Below are 6,802 nucleotides of genomic sequence, written 5' to 3' on the forward strand. Positions count from 1 at the left end.
TTATTATTGGATTTTGTGGCCCTAAGATTGTGAGTTTTACTAATTTTGTTGAATTTCCCAAATATTTAGTTATGGTACTAGCTGTTTTTAGTTATAATTTCACAAATAAAACTTACAATAACTTCATGGAGTTGGAGGCTCTGAAAGCCTGTTGACTTGTCCAACATCTCATATTCATTAGTAGATCCTATATTTTACTTTAAAAACTATTTATTATTATTATTATTTTTGCTGCACCAGGCATCACATACAAGATCTTTCAGTTGTGGCAATGTTTAGTTGCAGCATGTGAGGTCTAGTTCCCTGACCAGGGATTGAACCTGGGCCCCCTGCATTAGGAGTACAGAGACATAGCCACTGGACCATCAGAGAAGAACCAAGATTCTATCTTTTTAGAAAAGTTCTCTCTAACTTTTGGGTAATAAGGAAGTGGTAGACTAGCCTTAAAATAAAGATGTTACTTAAGTATCACACGATGTAATGGTTTTTCTCACTGTATTCAAGTTTGCTTCTCTTTTCACCTTCAGAGGACCTCTAATCTTGAGTCAGGTGAGAGGATTCATGTCTGGAATATCATATCATTGATTTCCCTTCCTAACTGCTTCCTATTCTATTGGAAGAAATGAGAGATAAAGTAATGGAATAAGATGATTTAGTATTTTATATGTGTCTTTTTTTGTGTGTGTGTGCACCTGAGCACCTGCAGTCCACCAGGCTCCTCCATCCATGGAATTTTCCAGGCAAGAATACTAGAGAAGGTTGCCATTTCCAGTTCCAGGGGATCTCCCAACCCAGGGGTCAAACCTGCGTCTCTGGTCTCTGGTATCTCCTTGTTTGGCAGGTGAATTCTTTACCACTGTGTCACCTGGGATTTTATATATATGTATACATACATATATATTATAACCTCTGGACAATTTTAGGAAATTGAAACATAGGGTTTATGATCAGAACAAGATACAGTATTTGGACGGTGAAATGAATCAAAACAATTCTGTAGAAAGTGACAGTTGAAAACTCAGATTTTGCCAAATCAAATCTTTCCTTCATGATGGCAAATGGATAAGTTCCACCTCAAATTTCTCTCTACTGTCCCAAAAAACAACATAGTCTTTCTATTGCCTAAAATTAAAGAATTCACTCTAGGGAAACTTCAAATGCTTTTAAATAAATAATCTCTTACATGTTTAGCATTATATTCCTCCATGGTAGGAAAAGGGGTGCTCTTTTAGTGTGATTAAGGCTGTAGGAAACAGGTCATACTATTTTAACATTTCTGAAGGAGAGAGGTTGGAAGTGTTAGTGTCATCAGAGTATGTTCTGTTGTTATAAAGTGGAATTCACATGCAGAGATAGGTGACTGATTGACTTATAAACATGTGGGTACTTTTATTAGATCATGAAAATAAGAGTCACAGGCCAACTCACTGTATCATTTTTCATAATAGTGAAACTGCCAAAGGAGGAGGGGATAGGAAGATTTAACAAAAGCTGTTTCTAAAAGGAAGGGAATGTTAAAATTAAGCTAATTTGGATTGTATCTTAAACCCACTGTTTTGTCTATGTCTGCCTCATTCTGTGCATGTGCTGTAGAATGCCTGTTGTCTATCCCTGATAACCTGGGAAACTTTGCTCAACATGTGGTATTTATCCTAGAAATCCAGGAAAATCCAAATTCCTTCATATACCGGTATTCTGAAAACTGAAACTCAAAGAAGGGAATTGACATGCTCAGAGCATCATTTTCCTCACCCAGAGCATTCATTCCTAAAGTTGTCATAAAAAACTGCCACAAACTGAGTATCTTAACAGGAATTTAGTCTCAGTTTTGGAGGTTAAGAGCTTAAAATTGAGAATATGGCCAGGGCCACCTTCAGAAAATTCCAGAAAAGATTTCTTCCTGGTTTGTTTCAGCTTCTGGCATCTCCTGACACTCCTTGGCTTGTAGCATACTTATAATCTCTGCCTCTGTCTTCTGTGAAATGAAAATATCCCCTGCCATATTAATAAAAAGAAATGTCACAACCATCAGTGATTTCTGGCTGTGAATGAGAGCTCCCAAACAGTGATCCTGCTGCCACCCTCTGTAGTGATTACAGAGGAGCTGAGGGAATGCAGAGTAAGGTGACCCAAGGAAACAGAATTGACCCCAGAGAGCCATGGTACATATGAATGAAATGAATTCAGTAAGCCCAGGGGCTTGCATATTCCCACATATAAAATGCTAAATTCCTTAGTGTGATACTTGATCTTTGTTGTTCAGACTCCCTGCTCCCTTTGTTTCAAACTTTTATATAGCCTGACTTCTACTCCAGCCTTCTTGGAGCAGTTTTCTCAGAGCTACTAAGATGTTGTCTTTCAGGCTTGGAGTTCTAAACATACCCATCAAATAAAATAACTCTCGGGTTATGAATATTCGGGTTGTGAATATACTTCTTAGTCCACACTTCACATGGCCTTCTTACCTGTATCTCTGTGTCTACTTCACTTCGTATAAGGATACACTTTTTTGGGCTTACCTGATGGCTTAGATGGTAAAGAATCTGCCTGCAAAGCAGGAGATTTGGGTTCAATCCCTGAATCAGGAAGATCCCTTGGAGATGGGAATGGCTATCCACTTCAGTATTCTGGCCTGGAGAATTCATGGACAGAGGAGCCTTGTGGGCTATAGTCCATGGGATCTCAAAGAGTCGAACACTACTAATGCTTTCTTTTTCTTTATTTTCCCATTGGATTTTAAGGGCTATCCTATCCTAAATCAAAAGTGAATTCATCTCAAGATACTTAACTAATTCATCTGCAAAGAGCCTATTTCCAAATAAGGTCATATTCTTATGTTCTGAACATGCATTTTGGCAGGGACATTATTTGAACTGCAATATCTAGAAATAGAACTGTCAATGTCTAATTTGAATCATTATCGTGACTGAATAAATTTCATGCAAAATATTTGGTACATTTTAGGTGAGAAATTTTCTCTTGTTTGTTTGTTTTTAGTGATACTGTTGTAGCCACATGTTGTGGGAAAAAACTTACTCAGAAGGACAATGCAGATAGTGGAGTGCAGTTTATTACACCGGCAGGCCCAAGGCAGAGTCTCCTGTTAGCCAAGGACCCCGACCAGTTTTTGTGAAAACCTTATATACCCTAAATGTACGTGCGCAAACCCACCTCCCCAAATTCCCTGAAACTAGTCTGAAAAAAGGAAAAGAAAGATACAGTCAAAGATAACCAGTGATTCATATTCCTTAGGCCTAGGTAGTTAGCAGTGGACAATTATCAATAGGCCTGTGGTCTTAACCCAATAAGCATAATAGAATTTATGACTCTATTTGATTATACAGATAATTAGTGTATTCTTTTAGGTGACAGAGAGTCTAGGTATGAGCCCTGGGGCTCTTCCATCTAGGGGGGTCTGGATTTCCAGTTGGTATGCTGTTTCCATAGATATGGGGCATATAGATCAAAGTCCATAGTCCAGCCCAAGATAGAGTCCTTCTTTCAAGATGGAGCCTGTTCTGTCTGTTTCCTCCTTCAATACCAGCATAATTATCTTTATTCCTGACTAAGATTGGTCTGAATATTCTCATTTTCTTTTTTCTCAATTAATTTTTATTGCAGTATAGTTGCTTTACAATGTTGTGTAAGTTTCTACTGTATAATAAAATGAATCAACTGTACATATACATATATCTTCTTCTTTTTGGACTTCCTTTCCATTCAGGTTACCATGATCATTAAGCAGAGTTCCCTGTGCTATACAGTATGTTCTTATTAGTTATCTATTTAATACATAGTAACAATAGTATATATGTATCAATTCCAATTTCTCAATTGCTCCCACCAGCCCCTTTCCCCCTTGGTATTCATACAGTTATTTCTACATCTGTGTCTTCATTTCTGCTTTGCAAATAAGCTCATCTATGCCAAGTAATGCTTAAAATTCTCCAAGCCAGGCTTCAGCAATATGTGAACCATAAACTTCCAGATGTTCAGGCTGGTTTTAGAAAAGGCAGAGGAACCAGAGATCAAATTACCAATATCTGCTGGATCATGGAAAAAGCAAGAGGGTTCCAGAAAAACATCTATTTCTGCTTTATTGACTATGCCAAAACCTTTGATTGTGTGGATTGCAATAAACTGTGGAAAAGTCTGAAAGAGATGGGAATACCAAACCACCTGACCTGCCTCTTGAGAAACCTGTGTGCAGGTCAGGAAGCAATAGTTAGAACTGGACATGGAACAACAGACTGGTTCCAAATAGGAAAAGGAGTGCGTCAAAGCTGTATATTATCACCCTGCTTATTTAACTTATATGCAGAGTACATCATGAGAAACACTGGGCTGGATGAAGCACAAGCTGGAATCAAGATTGCCGGGAGAAATATCAATAACCTCAGATATGCAGATGACACCACCCTTATGGCAGAAAGTGAAGAGGAACTAAAAAGCCTCTTGATGAAAGTGAAAGAGGAGAGTGAAAAAGTTGACTTAAAGCTCAACATTCAGAAAACGAAGATCATGGCATCTGATCCCATCACTTCATGGGAAATAGATGGGGAAACAGTGGAAACAGCGTCAGGCTTTACTTTTTTGGGCTCCGAAATCAGTGCAGATGGTGATTGCAGCCATGATATTAAAAGATGCTTACTCCTAGGAAGGAAAGTTATGACCAACCTAGATAGCATATTAAAAAGTAGAGACATTAATTTGCCAAAAAATTAGTCTAGTCAAGGCTATGGTTTTTCCAGTGATCATGTATGGATGTGAGAGTTGGACTGTGAAGAAAGCTGAGTGCTGAAGAATTGATGCTTTTGAACTGTGGTGTTGGAGAAGACTTTTGAGAGTCCCTTGGACTGCAAGGAGATCCAATCAGTCCTTTCTAAAGGAGATCAGTCCTGGGTGTTCTTTGGAAGGACTGATGCTAAAGCTGGAACTCTAATACTTTGGTCACCTCATGCGAAGAGTTGACTCATTGGAAAAGACTCTGATGCTGGGAGGGATTGGGGGCAGGAGGAGAAGGGGACAACAGAGGATGAGATGGCTGGATGGCATCACTGACTTGATGGACATGAGTTTGAGTGAACTCCAGGAGTTGGTGTTGGACAGAGAGGCCTGGCGTGCTGTGGTTCATGGGGTCGCAAAGAATTGGATACGACTGAGCGACTTCACTTTCACTTCTTACTTTCATGCATTGGAAAAGGAAATGGCAACCCACTCCAATATTCTTGCCGGGAGAATCCCAGGGACAGAGGATCCTAGTGGGTTGCCGTCTGTGGGGTCGTACAGAGTCAGACACGACTGAAACAACTTAGCAGCAGCAGTAGAGCCACTGAACTGAGTTAAACTGATGGCTTTTTTCTAGATTCCAGTTATATACACTAATATACAATATTTATTTTTCTCTTTCTGCTGATTACTCTATATGACACTTTCTAGGTCCATCCACATCTTAACAAATGACCCAATTTTTTCCTTAAATATATTTTCAAGGTCTACTCTGTTTCAGGAGTTGAGTATACAAGGAAGTTGCAATATACAAATAGGAGTGATTATTATCCTGTTTAGTAGGCTGTATGTTATAAATGCTTCCCTGAAGCATGGGCATTGTGCAGAAAAGGGAATGGGAGATTTTGGAAGAATGCAGCTGATAACTTTCCCATAAGCCTTTGTGGGAAGGATCACATGGTATTTTAAGTGAGCAGTGAACTAAACTAGAAAGCAGCTCTGGGATGGATTTAATTGGCTCCGAGGTGAGGTTCTTATCAACCATGCTATTCTCTCCAACATTAAAAAGATAATGGGAAATAAACTTATTCTTTGAAATGAAATCCTTAATAGCTCAACTGGTAAAGAATCTGCCCACAAAGCAGGAAACCTGGGTTCAATCCCTGGGTTGGGCAGATTCACTGGAGAAGGGAGAGGCTACCCACTCCAGTATTCTAGCCTGGAGAATTCATGGACTGTACAGTCCATGGGGTCGCAAAGAGTCGGACACGAATGAGCAACTTTCACTTCCATTTTGAAATGAGTACCGGTTAATTAAAATGTGTACTCCATGAAAACAAAATTTTAAAGAATTTTGAGCATCCTACCTCTTTCATGACAGTAATGAATACTTATTGGAAATCAATTTAAAAATATATACTCAAGAAATATTTAAGAGCTTGTGTTTTTTGACCAATATTAATTCCTTACTTGAGGATAATCTAACTGTGAAAACTATACTTGATTTTTAAAGACTTTTTACAAGAAGATATTCATTTATTCATTCTGGCAGTGTTTTTTAATATTGAAATGGGGAAACAATGTAATGCACAACAGTGGAATATTAGTAAAAAAATATCATATACCCTTCAATTGAATACTGTGTGGTCATTATAATGTGTATTTCAAAAGAGTGCAATTAAAAAAAAAAAAAAACTTTGATAATATGTATCAGATTGAATTTTCCTGGAAATAAACTCCGAGTTAAGGATTTGTCCAAGTTGTTTGTCTGAGGAATGATTATAGGAAATACAGTAAAAGGAGCAAAGAAATGAAATAAATAGACAAGGAGATAAGCCACTAAAAAATATATAGTTTGTAAACAGCTTGTCACTATAGGAAACTGGGGTTCAGTCCTACTGGAGACTTCATGAGACACACAAGGTGTACTTCAGTGTTGTTCCACCCAAGGGACCAGGAAACTGGTGTCTTTATTTGCTCTTGGCTCTGTCATTGGTGGAGGACTGTTCATAGAGACAGTATCTCTACAGCACTTACGGCTCACTGGGTGCATGACATATGTTCTAGAGGTTAT

The 6,802-nt window shown here is 38.4% G+C and overlaps 1 non-coding gene across 1 annotated transcript; it reads right to left on the bottom strand.

Annotated features, from left to right (window-relative positions):
- Window positions 1–299: 299 nt before the first annotated feature.
- On the bottom strand, window positions 300–372 carry TRNAR-CCU (transfer RNA arginine (anticodon CCU)). Its single transcript has one exon. It is a non-coding gene; the product is annotated as a tRNA-Arg (tRNA).
- Window positions 373–6,802: the final 6,430 nt, after the last annotated feature.

The sequence above is a fragment of the Budorcas taxicolor genome, chromosome 2 (assembly GCF_023091745.1).
Source record: "Budorcas taxicolor isolate Tak-1 chromosome 2, Takin1.1, whole genome shotgun sequence".
Lineage (NCBI taxonomy): Eukaryota > Metazoa > Chordata > Mammalia > Artiodactyla > Bovidae > Budorcas > Budorcas taxicolor.